Raw genomic sequence first — 16,247 nt, 5'->3', positions numbered from 1 at the left:
ATTTTGCTTTTGAATCCACAGGACCACGACCAACCCAAAAGCAGGGGACATCTTTTGTTTAACTTTTTATATTTAAGTTTAATGCTGAGTTTGATTCAGATTAAAAATAAAAACAAACAAATAAATAAATACAATAGATATCTATGTGATGAAAATAGGAGTGTGTATGTGTGTGTGTGTGTGTGTTCAGTGAAAAAGGAAATTGAAGTTCTAAACTTCTGTGGAAGAGTGGGCTGTGTTTTCAATGGGAGCATGCAACAATACTTCATGGTTTCTTTAAGAGATGGTCAGGAATACAACTACCTCCATAAAAATAGACACAAAGACAATAAAGTCAAAGGCAATGGAGACTTGGTTAAAAGGGATAAAAAATGTGGTTCCTGGAGTCAGACAAAACTCAAGTAGAATTTTAGTTTTGTCACAACAGCTGTGAGATCTTGTGCAAGGTACCTAATTTTTACATGCCTCAGTTTTCTCATCTGTAAAACGGGGCATAAGAGTTCCTAAAACATTGGGTTGTTATGAAAAATACATAATACAGAAAATGTACAATGCTCCTTACTATAGATTTATGGATGTAACAATACAGGTCAATGTTTATTCAACTGGTCTTTACTAGAAAGATATTGAAGAATAAAAGCAGTTGTTTATTGGATAAGGTTGTCAAGCTCTGTGGTAATAAATGTGACACAGGTTTCTGTAGTTAGATAAATCAGGATTGGTTTCCTAAACCTACAGTTAAAAAAGCTGTTACATTCTCAGATTCCTCTCTGTAAAATGGAATACTAATGCAATACATAGCACATATTTAGCATGGCAATTTACCAGACACTGTTCCAAGAGATTTATGAGTATTCGCTCCTTTATCCCCCCAGCAACTGAATGGGAATAAGTACAGCATTGTTACTGTTCTTAGGTAGTCATTGAAGTTGTAGTCATTATCCTTATTGCAAAATTGAGAAAATAACTTTGGAGAAAATGCATTAATAATAATAGTTTTTCAACTTCCTTAGGTCTTGTATCTTATATGAGTTGTTAAAAAGTGGTTTGCACTTATGAAGTGGTAAATAAACGTGAAGTGATTCAAGAGGCTATCAGAAATGAAACTTATGATGTTGACAATGGTTTGGTGAGTAGGGCCTGAATACTGTAATCACACTTCTTTTTTGCTTGTTTTTAATTTCAATTTTTAGCTTAGATTCAGGGGATACATGTGGAGGTTTGTGACAAGGTCATATTGTGTGATGCTAAAGTTTGGGCTTCTGTTGACCCCATCACCCAGATAGTGAATATAGTACCCAATAGGAAGCTTTTAGCCCTTACTCCCTTCCATCTTTTTCTGCTTTTGAAGTTCCCAATGTCTATTATTTCTATCTTTACATCATTGTATGCCTGATATTTAAGTCCCTCTTATAAGTGAGAATACATGGTATTTAATTTTCTATTTCTGCGTTAATTTGCTTACAGTGATAGTCTGCAGCTACATCCATGTTGTGGCAAATAAAATGATTCCATTTTTAATGGCTTCATAGTATGCCAACTGTATATGGGCCACTTTTTGTTTTTATCTAATCCGCCGTTAATTGGCATCTAGTTGATTCCATATCTTTGCTAGTGTGAATAGTGCTGTAATAAGCATATGAGTGCATATGTCGTTTTGGTAAAATGTTTTTTTTCCCTTGGGTAAAAAAACATTCCCATACTCAGTAGTATGATTGCTGAGCAGAATAGCAGTTCAACTTTTAGCTGAGAAATCTCCAAACTGATTTCCACAGGGGCTGAACTAATGTGCATTGCCATCAACAGTGTATACACATTTCTCTTTCTCTGCAGCTTTACCAGCATCTGTTATTTTTTAGAGCACTTTCGAACTTACTAAAGGGACCTATTGAATGCTAAAGAAAAAGCAAACAGTCCTCATTTCTCCATGCTTCTAAAGAGCTAGCCACAAAGATTTGGGCTGACTCTTCCTGTTTGATAACCATTGACCTGGATCACAAAATACTGTATATTTCAAGAGCAACACTGACTTCATTTGGCTACCTGAGTACCTATTAGATGCAATATTTGGCACATATTTACATCCATGCTGTGTCCTTTCTAAAGGATGCAGTGTCCCCAATTGAATTTACTAACATTTTGTGTTTTCTTTGACTATGAGTTATTTGAATTTTCTGATAGTTTGGGGGAATCTGAGTGAGTTTGAGCACTGGCTTTGGAAAGATTTTCTCATATTGACACTTTTGGATAATGGCTATTAATATAAAAATTACTCGGACCTCATGGTGATTAGGCTCTTGAGTTACAGAAGTATTTGTATTTATTTAACAATTGCCAAATTTATTCAAATTTGAATGATCAGAATTCCAAGAGTCATTTTTATCAATTGATGCAAATATCAAAGGACTCAGTAGAGAAAAGATAGTGAGAAATTGTGGTGATTAACTGATCAGATCTTTCCTTTTTAAATTCTTAAAAAAAAAACCCTGGTAAAAAGTTAAAATTTTGGATATTACTGGAAAAAGCTTTTCAATATATACATGTTTAGCTTGTCTCTCCTTAAATGGGATGCTTCAGCAAGAAACATGGTAAGGGTAAAAACTATTCAATGTAGATGATATTTCATTCTTCAAATGGTATTACTATTCTTCTATTAGCAAATGAATCAAAAATCAAAGAACATCCAGAAATTACCTTCAACTGTTTTAAGTCTATATTATCTGACTCAGGGAACTATACACACCTACATCTATTTCTAGTTAATACTTTCACATCTCTCCTGAATCTGCTGCATTTCAGTGCTTATTGTATTAGTCGAGGTTCTCCAGAAAAATATTAGTCAAGGTTCTCCAGAAATCTATATTATATATATATTTCTCTCTGTATATAATCTATGTCTATATATATGTACATATAGATGGAAATATACATATGTGTGTGTTGCACATATACACAATGGAATACTATGCATCCATAAAAAAGAATGAGTTCATGTCCTTTGCAGGGACATGGATGAAGCTGGAAACCATCTATTTGTATATCTATATATAGATAAATATATATTATTTATCTATCTATATATATGCACATGTAGATAGAAATTCTATCTATCATCTATCTATCATCTATCTATCTATCTATCTATCTATCTATCTATCTATCTATCTATCTATCTATCTAAGGAGCAATTGGCCCATTTAATTATGCAGGTTGAGGAATCCTAAGACTTGCCATCTATAAACTGGAGAACCAGAAAAGCCTTTGGCAAAGTTCCAGTCTAAGCCCCAAAGCCTGAGAATGCAGGGAGTTGGTAGTGTAATTCCTAGACCAAGGGTCAGAGAAAATGAGATGAGATATTTTAGCCTAAGCAAGCAGGCAAAAAGCAACAAAAATGACTTGCTTCTTTCTCTGGCTTTCTGTTCTATTCCAGTCCTCAATGTTTGGATGAAGTCCACCCATATTGCAGAAGGCAATACACTTAACTGAGTGCACTGATTAAATGCTAATCTCATCTTGAAACCATCTTCACAGACACATTCAGAAATACTGTTTAATCTGGACACCTTGTGACTAGTCAAGTTGAACACATAAAATTAACCATAACAAGTTTATTCCTTGTCAACTTGGCAGCCATACACCTACTACTACTACTACTACTACTACTACTACTACTACTACTTCTACTTCCTCCTCTTCTTCTTGTTTATTATAATTTATCTTCTGGGATACATGTGAAGAACAAGCAGGCTTGTTACATACATATACATGTGCCATGGTGGTTTGCTGCATCCATGAACCCATCATCTACAAGTTATTTCTCCTAATGCTATCCCTCCCCTTTCCCCCATGTCTCTGACAGGCCCAGGTGTATGATATTCCCCTCCCTGTGCCCATATGCTCTCATTGTTTAACTCCCACTTATGAGTGAGAACATGTGGTGTTTGGTTTTCTGTTCCTATGTTAGTTTCCTGAGAATGTTGATTTTCAGCTTCATCTGTGTCCCTGAAAAGGACATGAACTCATTCTTTTTTATGGATGCATAGTATTCCATGGTGTATATGTGCTACATTTTCTTTATCAAGTCTACCATTGATGGGCATTGAGTTGGTTCCAAGTCTTTGATATTGTGAATAGTGCTGCAATAAACATACATGTGCATGTGTCTTTAGGGTAGAATGATTTATAATCTTTCAGGTACATACACAGTAATGGGATTTCTGGGTCAAATGGTATTTCTACTTCTAGATCCTTGAGGAATTGCCACACTATCTTCCACAATAATTGAACTAATTTATATTACAACCAACAGTGTAAAAGCGTTCCGATTTCTCCACATCCTCTCCAGCATCTGTTGTTTCCTGACTTTTTAATGATTGCCATTCTAACTAGAAAGAGATGATGTCTCATTGTGGTTTTGATCTGCATTTCTCTAAAGACCAGTGATGATGAGCTTTTTTTCATGTTTATTGGCTGTATAAATGTCTTCTTTTGAGAAGTGTCTGTTTGTATCCTTCACCCACTTTTTGATGGGGTTGTTTTATTCTTGTAAACTTAAGTTTCTTGTAGATTCTAGATGTTAGCCCTTTGTCAAATGAATAGATTGCAAAAATTTGCTCCCATTCTGTAGGTTGCCTTTTCACACTGATGATAGTTTCTTTTGCTGTGCAGAAGCTCTTTAGTTTAATTAGATCCCATTTGTCAATTTTGGTTTTTGTTCCAATTGCTTTTGGTGTTTTAGTCATGAAGTCTTTGCTCATGCCTATATCATGATATTGCCTAGGTTTTATTTTAGGCATTTTATCGTTTTAGGTATTACATTTAAATCTTTAATCCATCTTGAGTTAATTTTTGTATAAGATGTAAGGAAGGGGTCCAGTTATGGTTTTCTGCATATGGCTAGCCAGTTTTCCCAACATCATTTATCAAATAGGGAATCCTTACCTTTTTACTTGTTTTTGTTTGATTTGTCCAAGATCAGATGGTTGTAGATGTGTGGCATTATTTCTGAGGCCTCTATTCTGTTCCATTGTTCTATATATCTGTTTTGGTACCAGTACTATGCTGTTTTGGTTACTGTAGCCTTGTAGTATAGTTTAAAGTCAGGTAGTGTGATGCCTCCAGCTTTGTTCTTTTTGCTGAGGATTGTCTTGGCTATATGGGCTCATTTTCAGTTTTGTATGAAACTTAAAGTAGGTTTTTCTAATTCTGTGACAAAAGTCAATGGTAGCTTAATGGAAATAGCATTGGATATATAAATTACTTTGGAAAGTATAGCCATTTTTATGATATTGAGTCTTTCTATCCATCAGCATGGAATATTTTTCCATTTGTTGGTGTTCTTTCTTATTTCCTTGAGCAGTGGTTTGTAGTTCTCCTTGAAGAGGTCCTTCCACTTTTAAGTTTTATTCCTAGGTATTTTATTCTCTTTGTAGCAATTGTGACTGGGAGTTTGCTCATGACATGGCTCTCTGTTTGTCTCTTATTGTTGTATAGGAATGCTTGTGATTTTTGCATATTGATTTTGTATTGTGAGTCTTTGCAAAAATTGCTTATCAGCTTAAGGAGTTTTGTGGCTGACATGTTGGGGTTTTCTAAATATGCAATAATGTCACTGGCAAACAGAAATAATTTGACTTCATCTCTTCATATTTGAATATCCTTTATTTCTTTCTCTTGCCTGATTGCCCTGTCCAGAACTTCCAATACTATGTTGAAAAGGAATGGTGAAAGAGAGTATCCTTTTTTGTGCCAGTTTTCAAAGGAAATACTTCCAGCTATTTTTCCATTTAGTATGATATTGGCTGTGGGATTCTCATAAATAGCTTTTATTATTTTGAGATATGTTCCATCAGTACCTAGTTTATTTAGAGCTTTTAGCATGATGGGGTATTGAATTTTATCGAAGGCCTTTACTGCATCTGTTGAGATAACCATGTGGTTTTTGTCATTGGTTCTGTTTATGTGATGGATTACATTTATTGATTTGTGTATGTTGAACTAGTCTTGTATCCCAGGGATGAAGTCGGCTTGATCATGGTGGATAAACTTTTTAATGTGCTGCTGGATTTGGCTTGCCAGTATTTTGTTGAAGATTTTCCCATCTATATTCATCAGGGATATTGGCCTGAAATATTTTTGTTGTTGTTGCATACATCTCTTCTTTAACCATACTTTATCTTCAAATAAAGACAACTTGAAACTCATAATTCCAACTAAAATAGTACAGCTATCTTGTGTACAACCTAAAATGCACCGAAAGTTTCTCAAGAAGAGAAAATAAAGGACTTAAGTGATATTTACACTTCCCCTAGATATCCTGTAACTTAAATACTTGAAGTAAAATAAGGAATACTTAAATAGCACAATATAAAATCAATACATCTTATTTTACATGATAAGATAACAGAAGAAAAAAAATACAAAAATACACATATGTATTAAAACAAAATAAGAATAAAATACTTCTGACAATTATGGGACTTGTTTCTATAACTGACCATGTAGTTATAGCTGATATTTGTTTTATATTTTTGTTAAACTTTTACTTTACTTTCCGGGGAACATATGCATGTTTGTTACATAAGTAAACCCATATCATGGGGGTTTACTGTAAAAATCATTTTGTCACCCAGGTACTAAGCATAGTACAAAAGAGTTACTTTTCCTAATGCTCACGCTCCTTTCACCCTCCGCCCTGGAATAGGCCTAATTTGTCTGTCCATGTGTTCTCATCATTTAGCTCTTGCTAATAAGTGAGAACGTGAGGTATTTGGTTTTTGTTCCTGCTTTAGTTTATCATGGATTATGGCCTCTAGCTCCATCCATGTTTCCACAAAGGGCATGATCTCCTTATTTTTTATGACTGCATAGTACTCTGTGGCATATATGTACCACATTTTCTTTATCTGGTCTTCAATTGATAGGCATTTATGTTGATTCTATGTTTTTGCTATTGTGAATAGTGCTGCAATGAACATAATATGCATTTGTCTTTATGATAGAAGAATTATATTTCTTTGGGTATATACCCAGTAATGGGATTGCTGGTTCGAATGGTAGGTCTGTTTTTAGTTCTTTCAGGAATTGTCACACGATTTCTTATAATGGCTGAACAAATGTAATTTATACTCCCAGCAGCAGTGTATAAGTGTTGCTTTTTCTCCATAACTTTGCCAGCATCTGTTCTGGGTTTTTTTTTTTTTTTTTACTTTTTATAATACTCATGCTGACTACTGTGACATTGTATTTCATTGTGGTTTTGATTTGCATTTCTCTAGTAATCAGTGACATTGGGCTTTTTTTCATATGCTCATTGGTGACCTGTATGTCTTCTTTTGTGAGGTGTCTATGTCCTTTGCCCACTTTTTAGAGGTGGTGTTTTTCTGGTAAATTTGTTTAAGATTTGTAGAGTCTGGATATTAGATTTTGTCAGATAGACTGCAAAAATTTTCTGCCATTTTGTAGGTTGTCTGTTCACTCTTTTGACAGTTTCTTTTGCTGTTCAGAAGCTCTTTAGTTCGATCTCATTTGTCAATTTTTGCTTATCTTGCAATTGCTTTTAGTGTCTTCATCATGAAATCTTTGCTTGTGCTTATGTCCAGAATGATATTGGCTAGGTTGTCTTCCAGGATTTTTATACTTTTGAGTTTTATATTTAAGTCTCCAACTCATCTTTGGTTGATTTTTTGTATGTAGTGTAAGAAACGGGTCCAGTTTCAACTTTCTGCATATACCTAGCCAGTTATCTCAGCACCATTTGTTGAATAGGGATTCCTTTCCTTATTGCTTGTTTTTGTCAGTTTTGTTGAAGCTCAGATGGTTGTAGATGTATGCTCTTATTTTGAGGCTGTCTATTCTTTTCCATTGGGGGTGTGTGTGCGTGTGTGTGTGTGTTTTACAAATGCCATGCTGTTTTGCTTACTGTAGCCCTGTAGTACAGTTCGAACTCAACATGGCCAGATAACAATCTTAACTTCCATTTTATTGGGATCATTATTGTGTCTCTTGGCAGAAGCATTCTTCCCTTTCAATTAAGACCTCTAGGCTAATAGAGCATAAATTCGCACTACTAGGAAGCAAAAAATTGCCAGTACATTGCTTGAGATGATGCAGAGTGATTTGACTCCTACTTTCACTCTTGGATTACTAGGATCATGAATTCTGGCTATGAGAGGAACTGTACCATATATTGGACACTGATTCGGAACACATACAACCATCTGGAAAACCTTGTGCCAGACTTGCAAGGAATTGCCACATAGTCAGTGCTATAACAAAGTTTTCAAAAGGCCATTCCACCATTCTGCAAGGCCAGATGCTTCAGGATGCTGAAAAATGTGGAAGGAAAAGTGAATTTCATAAACTGTCCCCATTGCCTCATTTCATTTGTCGTGAGTTCCTTGATCAGAAGCAATGCTGTGTAGAATATTATGATGGCAGATGAAGCAATATATATGTCCATGAATAGTAGTTTCAGCAGAAGTATTGTTTGACGGGAAGGCACATGCATATACAGAATAAGTGTCTGGTCCAGTAAGAAAATAAATGCTTGCCATGTTTACTATGGAAGTGGGAAATATTTGAGTCATTTATTCAGATAACTTGCTTGTGCTTTAGGGCCTGCTTAGGTTCATTCATATAAATATCACTTCCATTTGATGGTGAAGTGTGGCTATGAACTCCAAACATTTTGGCTTATTAGGTCCAATAACACTATGTTCATGATGGCTAGATCAGAATACATGACTGTTTTGTTGCTATAGTTAAATATTCAGTCTTCATTGAGGCCCAGTGGCAGACCAAAAGCTGTTTTCTGAAATAAAAGTACTTATCTATGGATAATGGAAAGCCATGCTCCAAAATCTAAAAGGCCATGATTTACCTATAGGGGTCTGCCCGTAAAACTTCAAACAGAACCTCTACTGCCACTGCTACTTCAAGAACCATTGGATTTGCTGGATCATGTGGCTCAGGTGGCAGAGAAGCTTGCATAGCAGCCTGGATTTGTGGCAGAGACTTCTGTTCTGTGCCCCACTCAAAACCATTTGCGGTAAAGGTCACTGCATAAGTGGGCCAAAGTAACATACCCAAATAAAGATTGTAATATGTTGATTCCAAAATCAAGAGGTTCGCTTGGTGTGGTGCCTCATTTTGGACTGTAAGAGGTACCAGATACAAAAATTTATGCTTCACCTTAGAATGGATATCTTGACATGCCACATACCACTGAACTCCTAGCAGTTTCACTAAGATAGAAGGCCCCTGAATTTTCAGAGGATTACTTTCCCATGGCTGACATGCAAATGTCCTACGAATAAGTCTAGAGTAGTTGCCATTTCTTGCTCACAAGTTCCAATTAGCATAATGTCATCAAAGTAATAGGCCAGCATGATGTCTCATGGAAAGGAAAGGTGAACAAGTTCTCTTTAAACTAAATCATGACATAGGGATGCAGAGTTGATATAACCCCGAAGTAGGAAGGTGAAGGTGTATTGCTGGCCTTGCCACTTGAAAGAAAGCTGTTCTCATGGGCTATGGGAATAGGCATGAAGAAAAAGGCATTTGCTAGATCAGTGGCTGCATACCAGACACCAGAGGGATTTATTAATTTGCTCAAGCAATGAAACCACATCTGGTAGAGCAGCTGCAATTGGAGTCACCACATAATTAAGCTTATGATAATTCACTATCATTATCCAAGAGACATCTGTCTTCTACACAGGCCAAATGGGAGACTCGAATGGGATTGTGATGAGAATCACTGTTTCTGTGTTTTTAAAGTCCTTGATGGTGGCACTAATCACTGTATTCCTTCTGAGACTGCAGAATTGCTTGTAATTCACTATTTACTATTTACCTAGGTTGACACAGTTTGAATGCCTTCCAACTGTCCTTTTCAATGTAACTAATAGCCCTCATACCTCAGGTCAGGAAACCAATGTAGGGATTTCACCAGCTGTTAAGTATATCTATTCTAATTGTGCATTCCAGAACTGAGAAAATAACCATAAGCTGAGTTCAGGGACCCATTGAACCCTGGATCCTAACAAAATACATGTGGAAGCCCCATTCAAATATAGAATACAGGTTGGGCACCCCAAATTCAAAAATCTGAAATCCAAAACATTCCAAAATATAAAACCTTTGAGTGCCAACATAAGTCTCAAAGGAAATGTTCGTTAGAAAATATCAGGTTTTGGATTTTCAAATTTGGGATACTCAACCAGTTAAGTATAATGGAAATCTTCCATAATCCAAAATATCCAGTCTGAGACACTTCTGGTCCCAATCATTTTAGTAAAGAATACTCAACCTGTAGAAAGTAAATTCAGGTCCTGTGGTCATTTACCTCAAGATGAGCATGCCAATGAGAAGCTCACATAGCTAGTAGTTTGTTATCAACCAGTTCTCAAGGCTAGTTGTTGACCTAAAATAAACTAAGGGTAGAAAAATAGCAAAATCTACAAGAAAATGTTTGGAGACATGTTTCCATGGGTCTCTTACATGGTTGCAAGTCTTGTTAAGTGGCATTGACAGCCTTTTACAAGACTGTCTTTTCAAGGATGTTTGTATAGCAAGCTGCCTTGGAATATAGAGATAATGTCTCCCTTCAGAGCACAGAACAGATTTGTTTCTTTACTAGAATCTAAAAATAATGTCTTTCCCTGAACAAATGTTGGGTAGAGTTGTCAACAGCCCCTATATTAGTCTGTTTTCATGCTGCTGGTAAAGCCATACCCAAGACTGGGTGATTTTTAAAGGAAAAGAGGTTTCATGGACTCACAGTTTCATGTGGGGAGGCCTCAGAGTTATGGTGAAAAGAAAAGCAAGAGGCACATCTTACATGGAAGCAGACAAGAGAGAAAATGGGAGCCAAGCAAAAAAAGGTTTCCCTGTATAAAACCATCAGCTCTCTTGAGACTTTTAACTACTACGAGAACAATATGGGGAAAATTGGCCCCATGATTCAATTATCTCCCACTGAGCCCCTCCCACAATTCATGGGCATTATGGGAGTTACAATTAAAGATGAGATTTGAGTGGGGACATAGCCAAACCATATCTGCCCTCTTATACAATTAGGGGTTTTCTAAGCACAATTTTTAAAGTTATAACCAGACCTGTTTGTACACTATTCACTGGGCCCACTCTGTATCACCCCCCTGTCATTAAACTTGGGGGAAAGATAAATTAATGCAAAATGAAACTCATGCTGCCTCATCTGCTGTCTGTAACACATTCTTTTGGCGCTGGTCCACAACTTGTATGTCTTCTGCCATCATTCATGAAATTGTGCCATGCGAAGTGTTTAGCTTGCAAGCATAATAAAATTTCAGATACTTTAGAGTTATTGATACCATAATTAATAAAAGCAACTCATGCCAATGTTCTAGTAACTGTAGGATATCACAAATTAAAATTCTGCAGTCAATAACATGATAATTGTGGTGAAAGAGTCAGTCAAAACATTAGCAGCATGTTCAATGTCTCCAAGAATACTCTTAATAGTGTTAGACTCATTATCAAGCCCATCCATCTTATTAAACAATAAAGTATGCACGTGGTGTAGTATTATACTGTCATTAGTAGTAGCAAATATTTAATACTAGAAGAGGAAGGTAGGGAGAGGTACATGAGTTGAAAAACCACCTGTTGGGTACCATGCTTACTACATAGGTGATAGGATCATTTATCCCAAACCTCAGTGTCATGCACCAGGTAAAAATCTGCACATTTATCCCTTAATCTAAAATTAAAGTTGATTTAAAAAAGAAGAAATTATGTTGGGAAAACTGGCTAGCTATGTGCAGAAAGCAGAAACTGGACCCCTTCCTGACACCTTACACTAAAATTAACTCCAGATGAATTAAAGACTTAAACATAAAGCATAACACCATAAAATTCCTAGAAGAAAACCTAGGCAAAACCATTCAGGACATAGGAGTAGGCAAGGACTTTATGACCAAAACACCAAAAGCATTGGCAACAAAAGCCAAAATAGACAAATGGGACCTAATGAAACTCCACAGCTTCTGCACGGCAAAAGAGACAGTCACTAGAGTGAATCGGCAACCAACAGAATGGGAAAAAATTTTTGCAGTTTACCCATCTGACAAAGGGCTGATATCCAGAATTTACAAAGAACTATAACAGATTTACAAGAACAAAACAAACAAGCCCATTCAAAAGTAGGCAAAGGATATGAACAGGCACTTTACAAAAGAAGACATACATGAGGCCAACAAACATATGAAAAAATGCTCATCATTACTGATCATTAGAGAAATGCAAATCAAAACGACATTGAGATACCATCTCACGCCAGTTAGAATGGCGATCATTAAAAAATCTGGAGACAACAGATACTGGAGAGGATGTGGAGAAATAGGAACACTTTTACACTGTTGGTGGGAGTGTAAATTAGTTCAACCATTGTGGAAGACAGTGTGGCGATTCCTCAATGATCTAGAAATAGAAATTCCATTTGACCCAGCAATCCCATTACTGGGTATATAGCCAAAGGATTATAAATCGTTCTACTATAAGGACACATGCACACAAATGGTCACTGCAGCACTGTTTACAATAGCAAAAACCTGGAACAGACCCAAATGCCCATCGATGATAGACTGGACTGGGAAAATGTGGCACATATACACCGTGTAATATTATGCAGCCATCAAAAATGATGAGTTTGTGTCCTTTGTAGGGACATGGATGAACCTGGAGATCATCATTCTCAGCAAACTGACACAAGAACAGAAAATGAAATACTGCATGTTCTCACTCATAGGTGGGTGTTGAACAATGAGAACACATGGACACAGGGAGGGGAGCACTATACACTGGGGTTTATTGGGGGGAATAGGGGAGGGAGAGTGTGGGGTGGGGAGTTGGGGAGACATAGCATGGGGAGAAATGCCAGATATAGGTGAAGGGGAGGAAGGCAGCAAATCACACTGCCACGTGTGTACCTATGCAACTATCTTGCATGTTCTTCACATGTACCCCAAAACCTAAAGTGCAATTTTAAAAAAAACAATGAAATTATGGCATAGACTCCATGTTCTATCTGTTTTCCTTAGTAATACAATTTTCTGTGTATAGTAGAGGCTCAGCAAGGTGCCAAGGAAATAGTGTAATATTTTGAATTGCCACTGGTTTTAGAAAAAAAGGATGGTTAACTTCCTTTTTATAAAGGGGCAACATCATATTTCTCAGTATCAAAGCTTTTGTGATATTGCTTTAAATGATCATTAAATTCAATAAATGGTTTATTTGACTATTAGAACACTGCTCTAATTTGATGTTTATGAGATTTTTTTCTGGGCAGATCTTTATAATTTCAAAAATAGGTATTTAAAGATGTGACACCCCTATGGCTTTCTTAACCTCTTATGTAACTCCCTAGTTAAAATATTCCATAATGATCTTCTTTATACTCACTTTAATTTGGAAGGAAAAAAGTTTCTGCATTCCTTTTCTTACATTGTAAAAGTACAAAGGCACAGTGAGCACAAAACATACAGCACAAAGTATAAGTATGCAACCTCAGCATTCTAATGATTTTTGATATTAAAATTATTTTAGGATTTTTCTCAGAACATTTACTGCTCTTAAGGCGCTCAGCTCCAAATTTCTTTGTACCAGTTGATTGATATGACATAGACAATACATAATTAAGAAAAAACTTTGGATATTCTGACCATAAGTATTAATGACATCTATGATGAGGAATGCTGCTTCTACTAGAATATAAGTGTTATAATGTCAGGAATCATTTCTGGTTTCCTTTATCCATATTGCCTAGAAAATTGCAATAGAGTAGATAGTCAATAAATAGTTTAATTAAGTAAATGAATTTGTGACACTTGTCATGAGTTAGATAAGGCTACAAAGAAGGAAAGAAAGTAATTTATGGAGGAGTTGGTTTGTGAGTCTAACATTTGTATTTGTAACACTTCATTGCATGCTAAAACCTGTTTTATAATTTCCATAAGCTATATCACTCTAAATAATCATCCTTATTTACTGTATGCTATCTCTTTCTTTCAGTAGATCATAAATTCCATGGAGAAAGGTACCATATCTGTCTTATAAAGAGGTATGTCCTACTATTTGAGGCACCTCAAATAGTAGTAGGTATTTTATATATATATATAAAATGAAATACTAAATTTAATATGGGCTTGGTATCTTTATAAGGCACAAGACAGAAAACTGTAAGGTAAGAAAATCCAATTTCTTGAATGGTGAGAAACACCCACTACAATGGCATTTGTATCTATTTTGTATATGAGGCATGGTTATGGAATTTACTTTCTATAATAATCAGGAACCTGTTTGTGAATTCTGAATATATATGAGGATTGAAAATTTATGAGGACACTGGTAAATCTTTGTTTGGGGATACATTTATTTATAGATTGGAGAAATCTTTAAAGCATAGGTGGTAACTTCATGGGATTGATACATTCTAGCTTTATGAGAATATTTAAATAAAATGAAGTATAATTTATTTGTTATGATTGTATTTATATACTATTCCATTATTATTAGTAGTGGTAGCAGTACATGTTGTTTTAGTGACAATGCCTATTATATGACAGGCACCAAAAATAATTGTCAAAGACTGGTTTGTCATGTTTAGATTTGCTGTTCCTCTTATTTTTCTGAGGTGTCTTCAGACCAAAAACAACCTGTCCAGTACTACCCAAATTTCTGAGGAAGATACACAGTGATTGGTACATTTGTATAAACTCTGAGAGGAATTAATAATATATTTCTCTTTTTTAAGAGATAGATATCAATTATTTGGACATAGACTGCACCTCATAGACAAAGCAAAAGTTCACAAATATTTTCCCTTGTTAATTATTCAGTTTCCATTTCTGTCAAGAAGAAATATCAAAGAAAAATGTCAGATGTTAGTTTCAGACAGGGTCTCGAAAAAGAGAGCAGTAAATCGGAAGAATGATCACATTCCAGGATGTCAATGGTACTAGTTTACATAGTACTGTTTAACTTATATGGGACTGAAAACCTTCATCAAACTTACAAGATGGTGATAATAAACTCACTGACAGGTTAGTAATTTACAAGACAGGTATAGTCATGCACCATGTAATGACACTGAGGTAAATGACAGACCACTTATATGATGGCAGTTCCTTAAGATTATAGTGGAGCTGAAAAATTCCTATTGCCTAGTGAAACTGTAGCTGTAATAAGATCCTAGCACAACAAATTACTCATGTGTTTGTGGTAATGTTGGTGTAAACAAACCTACTGCACTTCCAGTCACATACAAGTACAGCAGTACAATTATATACAGTACATAATACTGGGTAATGGCAATAAATGATTAGGTTACTGGTTTATATATTTACTACACTATACATTTTCTCAGTATTTTAGAGTGTCCTCCTTCTACTTACAAAACAGCCTCAGGCAGTTCCTTCAGGGGGTATTCCAGAAGAAGTCATTGTTATCATAGGAGATGACAGTTCCATGCATGTTATAGTCCCTGAAGACCTTCCAGTAGGACAAGATGTGGGGATGGAAGATAGTAATACTGATAATCCTGACACTGTCTAGGCTTAGGCTAATTTCTGTGCTTGTGTCTTAGCTTTTAACAAAGACGTTTCAGAAGTAAAATAAGAAATTAACAATTAAAAGAATACAGATAAGGATATAAAGAAAGAAATAATACTTTTGTAGTTATAAGCATGATGATTGAGTATTCACACACATGCATGATACATGCAACCTTCCCACCTTATTAAGATGTTGGCATATAACCCATCTTACATGAAAAAAAGAAAAAATGTGTACAGCTGAACAACGTGTTTGTGTTTTAAGTTGTGCCATTATAAAAGTCAAAGTGTTTAAAAAATTAAATTTTTAAATAAAAACATCATAATAAGCTAATTATTAGTACAAAAGAATTTATTCAATATGTTTAGAGCACCCTAAGTGTACAGTGTTTATAAAGCCTATAGTAGTGTACAGTAATGTCTTAAACTTTCACATTCACTGACCAGTCACTCACTCACTCACTTACTCAGAGCAAATTACAGCCCTGCAAGTTCCAGTCACAGTAAGTCTTCTATACAGCTGAACCATATTTTTTGTATCTTTTGCAACATATTTGTACTGTAAATGTTCTAGTTTTTAATATATTTAGATACAAAAATGCTTACCATTGTGTTACAATTTTCTATAGTATTCAGTACAGTAATGAGTAG

At 35.5% G+C, this 16,247-nt stretch overlaps 1 non-coding gene across 1 annotated transcript; it reads left to right on the top strand.

Annotated features, from left to right (window-relative positions):
• The first annotated feature begins 15,708 nt into the window (after nt 1-15,708).
• On the top strand, nt 15,709-15,811 carry LOC118150850 (small nucleolar RNA U13). Its single transcript, XR_004738978.1, has one exon. It is a non-coding gene; the product is annotated as a small nucleolar RNA U13 (small nucleolar RNA).
• The last annotated feature ends 436 nt before the right edge of the window (nt 15,812-16,247 follow it).

Source organism: Callithrix jacchus, chromosome X, assembly GCF_049354715.1.
Source record: "Callithrix jacchus isolate 240 chromosome X, calJac240_pri, whole genome shotgun sequence".
In the NCBI taxonomy this organism is placed as follows: domain Eukaryota; kingdom Metazoa; phylum Chordata; class Mammalia; order Primates; family Cebidae; genus Callithrix; species Callithrix jacchus.
The sequence above is the reverse complement of the archived record's forward strand: the minus strand, read 5'-3'. Positions and strand labels throughout refer to the sequence as shown.